The 18,769-nt window shown below is 33.0% G+C and overlaps 1 long non-coding RNA gene across 1 annotated transcript; it reads right to left on the reverse strand.

The window, feature by feature from the left end:
* Positions 1-3: 3 nt before the first annotated feature.
* On the reverse strand, positions 4-16,509 carry LOC130628533 (uncharacterized). Its single transcript, XR_008981843.1, has 2 exons — positions 5,915-16,509; positions 4-3,587 (listed from the first exon to the last, which is right to left on the reverse strand). It is a non-coding gene; the product is annotated as an uncharacterized LOC130628533 (long non-coding RNA).
* Between the last annotated feature and the right edge of the window lie 2,260 nt (positions 16,510-18,769).

The raw sequence follows: 18,769 nt of genomic DNA on the forward strand, positions 1-18,769 counted from the left end.
GGATCTTGCAGAATTTTCTATTGGTTATTTAATGAAAAATACAAAAAAAATATAACAAAAATATTGAAAACCTCCAATGCGCGGTGTAATTTGTTGATGCATCAACAAATTACACCGCGCATCGAAGGTTGGTACGCAACAAGAGTACATTGTGGAAGACAAGCATTTCTGAAGTCGCTTTTGCCTGGTTTTAACTGTTTGAGATTTGAAAAAGCTGTCAAATGTTTGCTTAAGCTTTGTAGCATACGCCACAAGAAATATTGACTGGTTGCTTTGCACCGCTCGTGACATCACAAAAACAACAACAACAACAACAACAACAAAATAACAAGAAATGCCACAACAATTTGAGCGGGAGGGGAACGCTCAGTGACTTCACAAGGACCGTTCTGATATACGCCTAGCCTGCCACCCCAATTTTATTCTCCCAAAAGTTTGAACTTTGCTATTTCAAGACTAAAATTTCCGAAAAAATTGCTAAATAGACAAAATGTGGTACGGAAAAAAACCTCATTTTATTCAAGCTATTTGTAGTGTGTTTACAGCATGCGATCAACGTTCTCCGGCACTGAAAAAAATATGATATTCTTCCGACCTTCTTGCTAAAACAGTTCTGAATTATTCGAACGGTATACCAAAGCATGAACGTTAGATGAAAAATATGATTCTTGACATAGCGTCGACTGTCAATGACGTTACCACAAATGGCGATAAAAGAATTTTTTTACCGACAAGTTTTCTCAACTTGACCAAAATGAAGATTAACAGAAAATTCATGAAACTACATGTATCTTTTGATCAGATGTTGTTAAAAAAATACCTTTAAGTTAATCAAAAAAAAAAATCGAACAGTTTGTAAGATTAACGAAAGTTCTGCTCAGAGTTATTTGATGTCAAATTCCTATTTAATACACGTATTTTTAATAAGAAACCTGTTTAAGAAACTAGATGCTGACGCATAAAAATTATTTCAAAACTTTCAGTAATAAACTTCCTTAGCTTCAAAGAATTAAAAAACTTGTACTATCACTTATGTTACTAAAAGCTTTTCAAAAAGTTTTCACTGTTTTTTTAATGCTGTTCTTAAAATCAAATCGATTAAAAATTAGAAACACAATTAGAAACTTTTAGTATTGAAAACACACAAAGCAACACATTAGCATTACTGTATTTTGTATGAGCTCAACATGTCTAGTATTACTTATATAAAAATTGCTTAGTAATCTTGAAGGTTTTAGTACAATTGCTTATAAACAGGTTATTTACAAAAAGATACATGTAGTCTGAAAAACGTAACAAAATCTTGACTTTTTCTTGTAAAGAAGAAATTATCAGGTGGCATCCTTCTTCAAAAAATACTAGAAAGCTAATTGATGAAAGCACGAGTGTTTCACTTCCTGCAAACGAATTGTCTGACTGTCGCGTGATTGAAAGCTACTGATCACGTTAAATCGGACAGGAAAAAAAGCAATACCTTTTTTAAGAATCACAAGGCTCGGAATATTCCAAATTTAAGAAGTCTTCTGAGGCTCAAAATATGTAATCAGACAAAAGTGAAGATGATAAAGTAACGTCTAAGGATCTTTTATCATACAAGGTCTCACAGCATGGTAAGTATTAACCTGCAGGCAAAACATTACCAACGTCCGATCAAGTTACAGGAGAAAATGTCTAGGAAAGAAACGACCATAAGGATGAGAATGGCAAGGATGTTCCTGAGGAAGAGTGGGTCACAAAGATGACCGTGTGCTGAACGCACCCTATTGTGAAAATAAAAGTTCTATACGAGAATGGGTGGCACACTGGAAATATCAATTACTACAACAACTACAAGATATATCATCTTCGATTATGATGATACTGAGGACTATATCAGACAGGATGACATCGACATGGTTAAAATGTCCGTCGTTTAATATATAACCTGATAAGTTGTTTTTCTAGCAAGAAGTTATTGCTGTTCCAGTTGTTCAAAACGAATTTTTGCTTTTTCATGTTTCCTGCCAATTGAACACTCAAATAATCTTGTTCATTTTATATAAACAAAAGATCACAATACTTGAAGCTGCTAATAAAATTGTCGTAGGTTATGAAAGATTTCAAAAGGAACAACATCAGAAATCAGCAACTGGAACGATACCTCTTGAAACAAGAGCACTACGTGAGAGAGTAGTAACAGCATCCCGTAAGAAAGTAGTAATACCACGTAACAGCACTGCGCGAGAGAGTAGTAACAGTCAGATTATGCTACTATATTAACGGTTTTATTTCTGACGTGTTGTGGTGGCATGTGTATAAGAATAACAACTAACCAACAGAACTAAAAATGATATGTAGCATTTTGAGATTTTAGCAGCTAGGATTAAAAAAAAGCTTTCGAGAACATTGACAGTTCAAGTGAAGGTACCATTTCTTGTTGTGCAGCCTCTTTAAAAGAGTGAAAACTAACTTCAGAGAGAAATATAGCATAAACTTTACTCACAATTAAAACTCACCATCAAAACACACTTTAACATCCACAAACGAGGTGCCAATTTAAAAATAAGGCGAAACTTTTAGACATTCAAAAATTAGGTGCCAATGTAAAACCAAAGTCAATCGTTTCGATATCCCTAAATAAGTTGTCAATGGCAACCTTAAGAACTATGATTTCGACACATTCAACACCGAGGAACGAAGACCTGATCGCCTAAAAACATTTTTACCGTTCAAAACTCCTTATTCATAAAAAATCGTTCTTGTATTGAAAACTGAATGTCGTGAAGGCAAAAAAAATTAAAAACCCACCTAACACTATGCAAAGGTAAGTTTAAAAACCCGAACCTAATCTCCCACATGCGTATCCAGACGGTCATAAGAGCGAAAGTCACCATAATGCCAGTGGCCTCACAACTTCTGCAATATATTCAATGCGACGCAGCCACCTATTAAACCTTACTAAAAAACCTTAACCTTAAAAAAAAAAAAAATGGCAAAAGCTCTTCGAAAACGCAAGTCTTCCACAAGTCCTCTTAGTTGCGTACCTCACAAAGTCAAATTTTTACTCCTCGTCAAATAATAAAGTACAATACAAAATATGAAGTCAGTCAAATCCGTAAAGAATGGACATAAGAAGTTTAGGCAAATTCTTAAGCGTAAGCCAATAGTCTTTTAAAGGGAGTACTCACCAAGACATGTTTAGGCGAATTCACTTCGACTAATGGGAGAGTAAAAGCATCCGTTGTATGTATATAGGTATAGCAATTTAACTATTTACAGGTTTGACTGAGAAACGCAGTATATATTTGATTAATCTAATAAACACTAGTAAGCAGTAGACAGCAGCTTGATGGTCAGAAAAGACATCATTTGTTCTCGATGATCAAATACGTCGTTTGTTCTCGATCATCAAATACTGCGTTTGTTCTCGATGATGAAATACGTCGTTGGTTCTCGATGATCAAATACGTTGTTGGTTCTCAATAAGCAGATACATCGTTGAGTCGCCGTGACTAAATATGATATTTTTCGATGATACGGCATTCTCGATGACAAAATATGACATTTTTCTCAAAGATCAAATACGTCACGTCTTCTTGATGACCAATCTGAGGAAAAATGAATTTCTGCAATGAAAAACAAAAAACAGCCACCACAATTTGGTTTGAGTAATGTCGCTTTATGGTTATACAAAAGTTGTGCATTGAACATAAAACAAAACCTGTGAAAGTGGAAATATACACACTTTGTGATACATGTTTAAATATACATTTGTCTGTCTTAAAAAAGGATTTATGCAATGACAGTGTTGCCACTCAAATAAAAATTCTATATAAAAAACTATACAAGGCTTTCTTAATTACGAATGTCCGATAAAACCTTGCAGAATACGTCTTTTTATCACCCTCGTCCCCAGGGTTTTTTAACTTTTTAATATGAAATATGACGTCTAAAAATACCCTCAAGTCTCCTTAATTTTGTAAACAAACGCTCCTCAAAATCGATAAAAATCTCCTCAAAATAGTCCTCAAATCTTTTCAAATTTTGTTTTGAAAAAAAAAAAGAGTGGGAACCCTAAAATTAAGCATGACGCATATTTTTATTTAGATTCTATCTGACAATTTCAATCATGAGAATTGCTAATGTTTCTTGCACATGTATCTATGTCAAAATTGGTATACTGTCAAAAATCGTTTATCGGTGTCCCCGAAAACTCAGGAACTATGATAATGTTTCCTGAGTCTCTGGATTTACCCCAGTATCGTTGACCGGATTTTGAAATATGATTGGCTTTCACATTTTCGCATAATTATGATGATTTTCTTTCCTTAGTTAAAACTTTTTCAGGTTAATAATAATGGTGCATGAAGCCAACAGCTATAAAGCCAACTTTATAAAGCCAACAAAATTTATGAAAAACATTGTAGTGTTACTTTGTTTTTGTTAGATTTATAAAACATAACTGACTCAGTCCTGGTGCTGCTTTGTACATTAAGAAAGAATAGTAGACTGCTGAAAGAATAAAAGAACACCCCCTGTCTTTTAGTAAGTATTTGTAACCTGTCTAGCTACAACTTAGCTATCTAAAACAAGGTTGTTAATATGCTTAGCACGCAGTAGGTGATAAAAAACCTACTACAGACGTGCTGATAACAGCTATCTTTATGTATTTTAGCTTGGTACTTTGTTTACATTTAGCTAGCTATTAGCTAGCTCAACTTTTTCAACGTTTGCAAATTACGATAGGATAAGAGACTTTGTTCCTCCGTAAAATGCAATAGCAACATATTTGTTTGAAATCAGATGCACAAGAATAAATCCTACAAATATGTATATTTCTGGGGACCTTTTTTTCAAAAATTTATCACATATTTACTTACATTAATAAATTTATTCAAGAAAAAAAGAAGGGGAGACTCAGGAACTATGATAATAGTGGAAATGTTTTTTGACTCAAAATTATCAAACCAACGTAAAAACAAGCTATAGCAAAATTTAAGTCTTTTTTCAATTTTATTTTTTGCAAAGGTATGGTTTCCAACAAGAAGTATTTTATAGCTTACTTTACCTGGCATCTTAACGGTTATTTTCCACTTTAAGAAAATTTCCATAGTATGAAATGGACAGGAACAGAACAAAAAATTTTCTCCTTGTATCTTCCATTTCATAATATTGTGCATTTTTATACAGTAAGTAAACACACGCAATCCTACTTCTCTACCTGTCTTTTTCACACACAAAGCAAAAGAACATATTTTTTTATGTGGCATGAACATTGCATGCTCAGAACTTTTTCTGTTCCTTTCCATTCAGTACTTATACTCATACTTGCATTCAGATTAAGGAGGTATTTTAAAAAAGAGTGGAACTTTTTATCTTCGCAAAAAATTAGTTCTCGTAAAAATTTAAAAGTATTTCAAAAATTAGTTTTTGCAAAAAATAATTCTCCAAAATATCCCTTAATGGTTCTGCTGTTTTACATAACAGAATGTCAGAATGTCTAAAACAAGCTTTTATAATATCTGAAGCTGTCTACATACATCCTTTCTCTTTAATCCCTTGTGGGTTTTTTTCATGGTTCAAAACGCCACAATTAAATAAAAACCTTTTTTATAAATTCGACTTAAAACCTAACAATGAACTATCTAAGTTCTCAGGAAGTACCTAGCTAGCTAAACTATATAAAAATATTATGTAACCTGTTAATACAACAGCGCAACTTTTTTTTAACTTGAAAGACGCTTATTACAGTCACCAAGATAATTTTACTTGTATATCTCAACGATACCAGGGTTCTTTTCGTCGTCTTCTCTTATAAGACAAAAAGCCCTGGGGACGACAGTGGCCTTTTTATTGTTTTGTGTTTCTTTCAAGGGTAAGATTTTAATACATTTCATGCCCAATGTGTTTTAATGTTTTAAAAAGAATGAATTACCTGAAATCAAGTGCTCTGGATCAGGTTAAAGAATGAGTTCGGAGAAATATACCGCAAAATTGGAAGCGTCATTATGAAAATATTAATAGCAAAACAACTGCCAACAAGAAGCCTTGAGCGTACAGGAGAGTATAAATTGGAACATACCCACACTTGGGAGATCGCCTAAAAACAATAATCGTTATTAAAAAGAAAATGTTTAACATTGCGGAAAAGGAAAGTAATGTCACATACCATTTGCAATAGATTCTCATTAATTTCTAAATGCTTCATTCCTTCCTACTAAAAAGTAAAACAAAAAAATAGATTAACTTATTCGAAATTTTATTAACCTTATTCAGGCCGGAGAATAGGGGGCGGCTGTAGTCCCGGAAGGGGGGGTTGCCCTACCCCCATAAATTCCCCTTTATTAGGTTATAACTTATAAAACTTTGAACGGATGATGCCCGTCACATAACAATTAAAAATCATGCCTCAAATGCTGACTGTCAGCAATTTTTTTAACTGACTGTCAGCATTTTTTTGAAGTTGGGTAGCTTCATGATAGATTTATGTCTTTTTTGTAAATGTTGAAAATAATGTTAATTTTAATAAATAAATAAATAAACATTTCAGCTATTTTGGCTTAAGATTCCTTGAGACGCCAACGTAACAAATATTATTCATATTTGAAAATAAGTCAAATATATATGCACACCTGGTTAGAGACATAGTTCAAAGATTAATTCTATACATTTTTTATTGAAAAATGCTTTCAATCAAATGAGAAAAGCATATAAAAATTATTGACAAGCAACCAAGGCTTCAAAGTATTAGTGAAAACTAAAAAAGAAAAGAAAAAAGGGCGTAAGTTGGCATTCCCTCAAGATAAAAAATAACGCCCACAGGCATCAAACGGCGCTAAAATCGAAGGGCGCAAGTTATTAGAACAACATTAGACATATAAACTTAAATGTTACCATTCTAAGTCCATTATAATATCCATATGCAAAAATGTTAAAAATAATTTGAACATTGCCTTTCAAAATAGGCGTGGCACATTACCTGCTGTAAATTTTTGGATTTTTTTTCTCCATATTTCTCATCCACAATGATAAATAATTAGCTACTAGAAGTTTCAGGGTAATACCATTTATGGCTCTAGAGTTATTAACAAAAGTATGCCAGGTAGGGCATTTTTGCCCCCTCCCCTCCTCCCCGGCCTGAATAGGGTTAAAATAACTATCAAAAACGGTTCTTGCATTTAAATTGAGCTGCAGAGGTAGAAATGGGATCATATTTCTACTATAAAAGTGCTTTTTCGCAATCTTTCGTTTTTAATTCAATGATATGTTTTGCTTTAAAAATGCTCACATAGATTTCATTTCTAAGCTGCAATCTATTAGAACGTAAATTTGGCTTGTATTATCGTCACACAAGGGAAAAGTTACTAGACGTATTCACATTATAAATTGACCTCAAATTTCACAAGTATTCATTATATACAAGAAACGGGAAATACAGTCTGCGCATGCGTCAAAGAGAGAAAGTAAAACAATGGATAATTTAAGCTTGTGCAAGGAATGGGCACACGTGTTAATCAACAAATACTGTGTTCTGTTGGCTAGCCGGACAATTTCAGATCAGATTTTAATGCCTGTTATCGACGAGCGACAGAGGAAAGCAAATATTTATGTTGCTATTTATATAGCTAAAAACATGCAAGTTAGCAGAAATTCGTTCGAAAATGGCGCAGGTAAAAAAATACGTGTTTTACGATCTGTAAATTTTCCTAATGCATGATAAGTGTTATACATCTCTTGAAAAAGCATTTATTCAGGTTTTCTATACAAGTTTCAAATAACATACTGTTATATTTTTAGATAAACTTACTAAAAAAAATTGAGCATAGTTTTCGGTAGCTGGCTACACTAAGATCGAACATGGCTGTTTAACATCTTCAAAATATATTAAAAATATATCGAAAGCACAACGCAACTTCTCACGAAGAATATTTCATGGTGTACTTTTTGCACTCTTTAAAAAATTGAAAAGTGGTGGAAGGCCAAAAAAGGAGGAAGTACCGGGCGATATTCTGAAAAAAATATTTTGGACGAAATAATTCTCCTTATAATAATTACATAAAATACCAGCAGACATTATTCCTGACAAATTTGATATAAGTGAACAAAAATTATTAGGATCTGTGTACTTGTCCAGTTTACGAGGACTTGATTCGTCAACCATTTTTCACAACTGCCTGCCATCACACACTTCGTTTTGAATGTTTGTTGCTGCACGTTGAGGGACTGCGGCTGACTGAAACTAGAGGAGAGAAATCAACAGCTATAGCACCAGATTCTATATTACCATCAAACAGTATAGCTGATATGACAAAGTGTCTTAGTTGGAATGTGGAATGGGATGTGTTCTGGGTTAGTTCTTTGCAACATCATCGCATACATCGTCTAATGATTTGTTCGCTTTTGATGAAACCAGTTCCATTCCACTAGAATTTGAAGGAACTGTCCTTGGTGTTAAAAAAACAAAAATGGCGCAGTCAGCGTTCAAAAATAAAAGTATAAAGTTGATGACTGGTGGTTCTCGGGTAAATAAATTGCGTTCTTATCCTGAATTTAAATTCCTGCGAAAAGGAGTCGATTCGCAAAAAATAAACTTTCAATGTGAAATATCTAAATTTGGCCAAATCTATAAAACTTTGCAAAACTATCCAAATCACAAACAGTAATAAAGCTAACTGGAACTGACAACTGGTGGAACATCTTCGTCTTTTCTTTCTAACCCTAACCCTAACCCATTAACCCTATAAAAGTTGACTTTGGGATCCCATGGGAAAAATTAAACAAAAAATAGGATTGTGTGCAAATTTTCTAGTAGAATAGACTTTCAACTATTGGTAGCAGCCGCAAAAATCACATTTCCAAACATTTTTCAAATTTCATTTTTATTTATCACATTTTTTATTTCCTTGGATTTATTATACGAGTAGGTTTCTCTACTACAAATCTTACACTTGCACAGTAAATCAAAATGTTATTGTTAATATAATCTTATATATTAATTCCCTTGCGTGAGTAAAACTGTGAGTCCACGACACGGAAATCACAGGTCACTTTCTTATAACGTGGCTGTACGCTAAAATTTAACTAAAAAGATTAGGGATGTACTTCATAGAAATCGCACATAAGCTGTAAATATATAACCCGCTGCTAATAACGATATAAATATATATACCCTTATGCCAAAAAACTCTATGTCAGCATATACATATAGGTATCGCTACATATGAAACGGTATTAGATATTCACAAAGCATACGGACTGTTAAATGAAGTTCCTAGCATAAAACGGAAATTGTGTTTACGAAAAAGATGGCTGTTCTTTTTGAGTATTCTCTACTCTTTCATTCAAAATAAATCTTTAAAAAAACATTTAAAGAAGAGCATGGTTTTATAAATTAATCATAGCAAGGTTCTGTAAGGTTTTTTCATGTTTTATTTTAAGTTTTGATTATATTATTGTTGCCAGACATGTTTTATAGCTAGCATCATAAAAAGCCAACCACCACCAACAACTGGCTAGCTAGCTAGGAATATATATATATATATATGTAGCCATGTTCTTTATACCTAGCTAAGTCTCCAGTGACTAGCTATTAGCTGCTGTAGCTAGCTAATGCTAGCTTTAAACTAAAGATTCCCAGTATATATATTCCCACAAAACACATCAAACGTTATTAACCCTGAAAATTTTAAACATTTTCCTGGGTTTTTTTTGGTTTGCGAAGTTCTTTTCCTCCAAATATTCTGAAAATAAAGTTTAGAAATTACTTATTTTTAAAATGTAAATTTAATTTCTTTCAAATTGTGGGCAAGAACCTTAATCAGCATGCTAAAATAACTGACTTTTCTTAATTTAAAATTACTAAACACAACCATTTTCTTACATTTAGTGTAAACTTTTGTGTGTATGGCTTATATTTAATACACCAAAAGAGCTACTTTGTTGATTTCAATTTTATACTCTTTGTAAGCTATTTTTTTCTTCTTTTTGACATTTCTGTTTTACCACTCAATTTTTACATTTTATAAGTTATTTGGAACAGAATGGTATGAAATAGACCAAATACCTGATCTTAGTTGTTTTTAATTTACAGGCTGTCTGTGAAACTTTAAGGGGAACATTTGGTGGAAGACAATGGCATGACATATACTGATAGAACTGATTTTTGTTGTGTTAGATGTTAAATCTGAACCTTTTTGACATTTTATGTTAATTTTGCGAGGAAGGACCATATATATATACACAGAAGAAGAATTCGATTTTACACCTTGCAAGCTTTGTTTTTCTATATTTTGTATAAATTCTTACTGGGGAGGACTCCGTGCAATATATCGAAATGACTGATTCCTTCTCGATTTAAATTTGATGTGTTCTAAATCGTATATAGTTTTGGAAATTTTGTGTAAGATTTAATGGGTAAGGGCTAGATGCAATATGTCAAAAAAACTTTTTTTGTTGAATCAGAAGCACTCCCTATAACCATTCTTTTTTTTACAGTTTGTGAAGCTTTTGTGAGGAAAGAGTGTATGCAATATTATCGAAATAACTGATTTTTGTTGCAAACTGTTTTTCTTTGGCATTTTGGATTAAAATATTGTTTTAGAGGGCATATGCAGTAGATATATGTACTGAAATAGTTAAATTTTGCAAACTTTAATTTTGTCGTTACCTCTCATTTTTTACATTTTGATTAAACTTTTGTGGGAGACCGTTGGTATGTGAAGGACCAAAATAAGAGATTTTAGTATTATTTAGAATTTGTATTTTGTGTTGCAAAATTGGTGCAAAAATTGACATAAAATGAACTTATATACAGATTGATTGCTGTTGTTTAACATGACTCATTATGACTTATATATATATTTTATGAAAATTTGTGACAGAATACTATGTGAGATTTGAAATTTTGTTTACTTTATTGATGGTAAAACAGCATGCAAATTGCTAAAAGGACTTTATTAATTTTAGATTTAAACACTGTTATTTTGTTGGCATTTTGTCTAAAGTTTGGTGAGGAAGGACTGTATGCAATATATCAAATAATGTTTTATTGCATTATAATTTGTCCTTGCAAATCCCTTTTTTTACACCTTAGATAAAAAATTCTGTCAGAGGCACAATTTATTGTTTATTTTTCACATTGTGTGTCAACCTTTGGCAGGGTTTGCAATAAACTAACTGATTTTACCATATACAATGAGAGAGATTTGTGTTTGACATTGATCAGCTTTTTTGTATATATGTGGCGTTTTGAGTGATTTAAATTTTATGGGTGAGATGTATGTTGAAATGCTTTTGGAAACTTCTTTCCGAATAATTTTCGCATTTGTCAGATGGTCAGAGCAAGTAATTTTAGTAGATTTAGATTTTAAATGTCACATAAATACTGCAGTTGTTAAAAACCTTTAATTTTTTTGGTCATTTATATAATAATGCAGATGTAAGATGCGCACTGCTGTATTGTTTGTTTTTTGATGGACGCATATCTGCTACATAAATTAAATGGAATACAGTGGATTCTTCCACGGGAAACAGCTAGTTGTAAATTATTAAGGTATACTTAATTTGTTGAGAAACAAACTCCTGATAAAAAGATGCATGCAAAGATTGGTGCGAACCATGATGGAAATCGGTAAAAATGTTCTATTAATGCCGTAACACACTTCATCGACAGAGTAAAAAGAATACGCTTGTGTTGAATGTGTTCGAAACGAAGAACCACTTACTATATCTGAAAATGGGGCTTTAACGATTTACATCTTAAATTGACAATTTACAAACACAAAACTGGAAGTTCACCCAACCTTTTTATGAAATAGGTACTGTGCCATAATTTGATGAATTCGTGTCATTTATTTATTGATAAGAAGAGAGATGAATTAAGAAAGGGGCCATCAAGAGTTGAAGGATTAAAGAGTTTAATAGATTGAGAGCTACCTATGCATTAGTCTCACTATACAACGCCCGAGTGAAGAAAATCAACTAAAAGTCAACCGATGCCGAAAAGCATGACCCCTCAAGTAAAAAAAAAAATTTAAGGACATTTGAAATATATTTTATATTTAAGGAAGGTTTTATAGCCTCATTGCATTTATATTAGGAACAAAATATAATTTTTAAGCAGTTACCTGACTGATGGTTCATTTGCTACTAGCTTCTGATGCCCCAGCTTTGGGGAACGTTTCTGAAGAAGCAGAATTCCACGTCTGTTTTGCTGGTTTGATATATCAACATACATCCTTAACTCTTCAGGATTTTCTATCTCTTGAAAGCTTTACCAGCGTTTGTTAAATTCATCAAAACAACTCGGTTTAATAACTTTAAAGCAGTGGCAGACACTGAGTAAGGTTAGACATTAAATCGTTTGAATATAATTGCTTAAAAATCAAAAGAAAACTAAAACCATAATCAACTTTCTCATTGTTTTCCAATTTGGCGCCATATTGGATCTGTTTGAAATATAATGCACACGATTTTACGCAGGCGCAGACTAAAATTCCCCGTTATGAATGATCATTTTTGTTTTTACAAACAAAAATTTCACAAATGCGAAGATAAATAACTGTAATAGAAACCTAACCTTTTTTCTTTCTTCGTCCTGTCTCAAAACAGTTACTAGTTGGCGTACTTTTGAATTTATTTGAATTCTGCTACACATGAAAATAAAACTACATATTCATAACAATTATTATGCAAGCGGGCAGTACGAAGTTTCAGCACTTGGATTGGACTAATGTCCTTAACGGCGGCCAGATATAGAGCGGTGCTACCCCTAGTCAACGAATTGTAGATTAATATGTGAACAAGCAAGAAAAAACACTATCAAAGAAGCACTTAAAATGATTTTATATCGAACTTCTACAATACATTTAGTGATAAAACATTGTAATCTGTCTGGCAGCTTCTTCAACAAAGCTGGTTACGTAGCTAGCTACGTTGTCTATGAAAAACAAGGGGATATCCAGTGTTATCGAAAACACTATATGCAAAGCAAGGAATGGATAACACAAGTAATTCCTTTCTCCACATTTTTAGTTACTCGGTCGATATAAAAATCGTGGAAGCCCATTTCATTCTTCGCTGCGTCGTTAATGAAAAAAAATCCACATCAATATTCGTTGTATCTAAAATTCAGTTGCAATTTAACTTTACACATTCTTTCGTGAGTGTCGAACATCGCTATGTTTTGACTGAACGCTATTATTAAACCTATAATAACTGTTTATGAGGGCAATACCGCAGAATATTGACCGACGTCAAAGTATTGCCCGAGATTGCGAGGGTTAGGGTTAGGGTGAATAGTGAAAGTAACTGTGAAAGTAAATGGAACACAAACTGCACTTACATTTCTTTTCAGAGACGATCCACCTGAAAAAAACGTTTGTAAGTTTGAAAAAAATACATTCTCAATTCTATCCTCCTGTCTTAATTTTGGGTGCTGAGGTTGACGCTTCTTACCAGCAGCTTGATTACGTCGGCGCACAGCAACCTTTTGCCTCTTAGAAATGAAAAAAGGTTATTAAAGAACATGTTGCAACTAATTTATGCTTTCATGATTATTTGACGTAAATGTATCTAACCAAATCTTGTGGACATTATTTGCTGTCCTTGTCCCCTCTGCAATGAATATTGCATTCCTCCGGCTGTAAAAAGATATATTTTATTAGTAGTTGCTCTCTGTCCAAGGCTACTACAAAATTACTCGTCTTGGATTTTAAATTTTGCTTCATTGTTTGCAGGTTACGGGGGCGGATCTAGGGTAAGGCAGCCTAGGCAATTGCCTAAGCCTAATTTTGTGGCCGTAGAAAAAACATTCTATAGATAGAATAATCCAAAAAAAACAGAATTATTTTTGTAAATTTGTTTTTGGCATCCGGCTCATTTCGACATCATGACGATGCGGCGTTTCATCAATTTTTTTATCATTGATATTTTACTCAAAAGCAAACCTGGGGCGATCTTAGGCAAAAAAGTGGATTCACCTAAAACGTCCGCGGGTTTTAAAGTTCCGAATGAATGAAAATCACAGATGGAAGAAAAAACGCCTAAAACGTCCGCGGGTTTTCAAGTTCCAATGAATAAAATTTTGAAATGGGAAGAAAAAACGCCTAAAACGTCCGTGGGTTTTTAAGTTTAAATGCCTAAAACGACCACGGGTATGGTTACATGGACGACAAGTGGATGCTTCTTTTTCAACATGGTTTAGCTGGGTCAGGTCCAATTGCAGGAAGCACCTCAAGTGGCTAGAATAAATCAAAGCAATTGTATGCTAGCTAAGTTAAATGAAAAAGGCAATTTATGTAAACACTGTCTTGGCGATCAAAAAATGTTTGGAGGTGTATGTTAAGTTTGGTATAGAGTATTGCTAAGCTGCATGTATTAGTTGGAATTTTGTTAGTTTTTTGTTTATTGTCTTAAGGTCACAGGCTTCGTGTAGCTGTTTATGCAACTGTGTATCTTTGTGTTCGTGTGGAAAAGGAATAATTCTTGTAAGTTAACTAAGGGACAGCTTTTTCATAAACGCAAAAGTGTAATCTAAATGTAAATAGGTCTGTAGATCCCCTTTCCCTGGGGATTTACAGATAGGTAATATTCGAATGTTGTCAGTCCCTGAAATCATACGCACTCGGATATGTGCTCCTGTTAATCAGGTAAACGACAACAAGTTCAAAATACTTTCTGTCCTCTAAAAATCGATGTTTACAGTATGAGATATACTTAAACGTCAATTCTTATTGTACCTCGTATGTCCAATTTACGTTTAGCATATACTTTTCGATTGTGAGTGTCCCTAAGAACTTTGACTTTGTTGGAACTTTTAAACAGTAGATTTTATATACAACATCTCATTTTAAAAACTTAACTTTCCCATGCTGCTTTTAATTGTGATAAAATTGCTAAAAACAAAAGAATGAAACAATACCTAATCTAAGAATAGTCCAAGTTTGTTGTATAATATTTCTTCTTTTTTGATGAGCAATACAACATATATAATTTTGTTTTAGGAATAGATATATTGATGTCAGCCATGATGAATATTCTTCTGACAATGAAAATCACCATCAATTAAAGCACACAGGAGATTCATTATGAATCCTTATAATATTGGAAAACTGTAAACAATGGATATATGTCTATATATCAAAATAACTTGTACTGATAGAAATGATTTTCACGTAAAATGATACAGATCGAAACAAGAATTGCATGTTAAAGAACGTTCTGCTACAGCAAGCCAATAAAAATGTCATGTTAACTTATGCATATGAGTAGAATTTGTATATATATATATGTTGCTTTTTGTATGAGAATCTTCAGAATTGACCTAGTTACTAAAACTTTTTTAAAGATTTCAAAGTATTAAACTACTTTTTAAACATAGTGGACAGGGGCATGTGAGGGTAAATAATATGCAGACATGTTAAATGTTTTGATGTTATTTTTCTGATTTCTAACTCTTTTCTGGCTTAATAAACTGCTTAACTTTTGTGGACATTTTTTAACAATAAAATTAATGCTTAATAGAAATTGGTGCAAAACTACACCAGTGACCTTAATATTAAACTATATTAACTTCATAAAGGGGTAACTACTATATACTTTTTGTAGACGTTTATTATGCGTTGCTATCTTACACATGCTGCTTTTGTGTTTGCATTTGCTGGTTGCTAACACAGGCTGTAATTTTCTAAACAATAATTCTACGTTGCACTGCTGTTGACTATCTATTCCTAAAATTGTCTTGTAATGTAATTTTTTGTGGTATTATTAGCTATTAGACTTCTTGCATATTTTGAAATAAAGTAACTCCCCAAATTTGTAACTTGGCGATTATTTGTACTCGTATTTAATGCGTAAAAAGTAAAAAAGATGCTTAGATGATACCAGTGTGGTATGTCATTCAAAGGAACTGTGGCAACGCTAACCCTGTTTCGAGTCTAAATTACCAAACAGAGTTTTCCATCCGCATGTTTTAGCGAGGATACCAGTGTTAAACTACGGAGGTTACTTTTATTTATTGGGCTATAAAGACACTTTCGTTTCTAATTTAGGAAAGATTTTTAATAACTAAAAACCTCACTTTTGGAAAGATTTTAGCTCCTTTTATAATAAAAACACAAAACGCCCGCTTTACCTCGTACAACACCACAACCCTTAATATTACTTTGCCAAAAAATCGCCAAAAAATCGGTGAAATTTTGCCTAACCAGAAAAAAATCCTAGATCCGCCCCTGGGTTATTTATTTTTTAGTACGTTTAAAATTTCTCAATAATAAAAGGTAATGTTTTTACGAAATGTGTCACGAAATATTACGAATCTATGTTTATCATAAAATGGTGCTTAATTGCAGTGGGACAGTAACTGCCAAGAGCATTACGACGGAGTTTGAGACTTTCATAGAATGGTTTATAATGAGTTCAGAGTTGTCTCTCTGAACAGCCCTAAAAAAGCCTTGCAGCAGGTTAATTTAGCAAGTATTATAAACCCATCAAAAGATGCCGTGTGATTTTAATTATCGCCAACTCACACAGAAACTTACCTCAAAGATATTATGGCACAATGTATACTTTGACATCTTCATGGTTCACATCGACTCCACATTCAAGTTAGTCTCAGCATACAACTGAAAAATAAGTGAAATAAAACGAACTTAAATAAAGCATCTTAAACAAAATTTAATACAGTTCGCTATTAAAAAAAACAAGATGTTGCATGTCAATGTCAATTACACATCTTTGCAACAATATATTTTTAATTTATTGACCGGGTTATTTCACAAAACCTAAAAATAGATTTACAGCTGTTTCCTAGCGTGAGGGATACGATACATGGCTATGATACTCACAACTTTTTATATTTATTTATTAGACACCTGCATGTGAAATTTAGCATTTGTTTTTTATATTCATACTAGTGTATGGATGGATCCCTTATAAATTATCTCACAATATGTCTATTCAACGTGTTTCGGTTACACACAGAGAAGTGAAAAGAAAGTTAATTTGTAAAAAAATAAGGGTGCTACAAGAAACATGCCACAGAACTACTTGCACTAAACGTTTCACCTATGCTAAGCGTAGATTGTTAAAGATTATTAAGTTTTACGCATTCACATTATATGTTGACGGGTTCTCATTTTTGTATAGTTTACGCATGCTCTTTGTATTTTTGAGTTCTTGTTGTTTTTTAGTTTTTATACAGTCCTCTAGTAAGACGTGTTTATTTATGAATTACCTCGTGGTTTTATTTTTTGTTGTTCAATAACTTAATCAGAGAAAAACTGATTTTTTACATGGTCAAACCGAGCCGAATTGTGGTTTAGTGGTAATTATTTATTAATGGCTGATCGTAGTAGTGAATTAACACGTGCAAAGAGAAAGAGAAATTCGAACAGAAAGTTGATAGAAAAATATTTTCTCTAAATTTGAAAATTTAATTAGCGATGATGTTTTTACCGAGGAAAGAAGAATTGAAGTAATTTCATTGTATGAAACTTTAAGTGATTTAGACATATTCAACAAAGAATAGAGAAATTGAAAATTTAATTTTAAGCTCGGAAGAGGAAACGGTCGAGTATTTAAATCGATTTTTGTCGGAGGAAACATTATCTGTAAGAAGTACCGTTAGTTATACAGCCAAAACTGGAGTGAAGCTACCAAAATTTACTTTAAAAATGTTTTGTGGTGATCCGTTATGCTGGTAACAGTTTTACGATTCTTTTGAAGCCGCAGTAAACATGAAGGATTCGATCAGTGACGTTGAAAAATTCACGTATTTAAGAAGTTATGTGGAAGGAGAGGCCGAGAAATGCATTGAAGGTATATCTTTAATTAACGAAAATCATAAACACGCTCTAAAGCTTCTTTCTAAACGCTATGGGAATCCTCAGTTAATAACATCGTCGCACATGAGCAAACTATTGGAATTGAAAGCAATAGCAGGTGACAACTATTCAGTTAAAGAATTACGTAACCTTTAACAAAACAAATGTGTGTAGTTGAAAATTCCAAATCTGACTTGATGAGTGTGACATGTGGAGTGCCTCAGGGGTCAATACTAGGACCGTTACTCTTTCTGGTGTATTTCAATGACTTCAATGAATGTCTACAAAATTCAATCGACATCGAATTTGCTGACGACACAGTCATATACATAGCGGGAGCAAACAAATGTATTATTGAAAATCTATTAAACAACGACTTGAAAAATGTATCTTCGTATTTTGAAGAAAATGGTCTTGTCATCAACCTGAAAAAAGGCAAGTCAGAGTCAATGTTATTCGGTACATCTAAAAAACTGACCAAATGGGGAGATGAATTGTCATTGTACTACAACGAAACACCTATTCCAGCCACCAAAGAATACAAGTACCTAGGAACAATCCTCGACAACACCTTATCACTGAACAGCAATTTCAATCGAATGTACAGAAAAACCTGTGGCAAACTACGTTTGATGAACTCCATCTCGAAGATGTTGACACCATTAGCTAAACTGAAGGCATAGACGGGAATGGTGTTACCTTGCATTACGTATAAGTGTGCTGTTAATCTGAATTTAAATCGCACGCAACTGAATAAGCTGCAAAGTATCGATAGACTTACAGCAAAAATAGTGGTAGAGAAACAACCTACGGTGATCCACGAAATACATAAACATGCAGTGATACTGGTGAAAAAATGTCTGACAAATGAAATTTGTAAAAGTTATACTGATTATTTTAAGATCCACACACACACAGGAGCAACCAGAAATAGCGGATTTCTGCTCCACGTTCCTGTTACTAAGCTG

The sequence above is a fragment of the Hydractinia symbiolongicarpus genome, chromosome 15 (genome assembly GCF_029227915.1).
Source record: "Hydractinia symbiolongicarpus strain clone_291-10 chromosome 15, HSymV2.1, whole genome shotgun sequence".
Classification (NCBI taxonomy): Eukaryota; Metazoa; Cnidaria; class Hydrozoa; order Anthoathecata; family Hydractiniidae; genus Hydractinia; species Hydractinia symbiolongicarpus.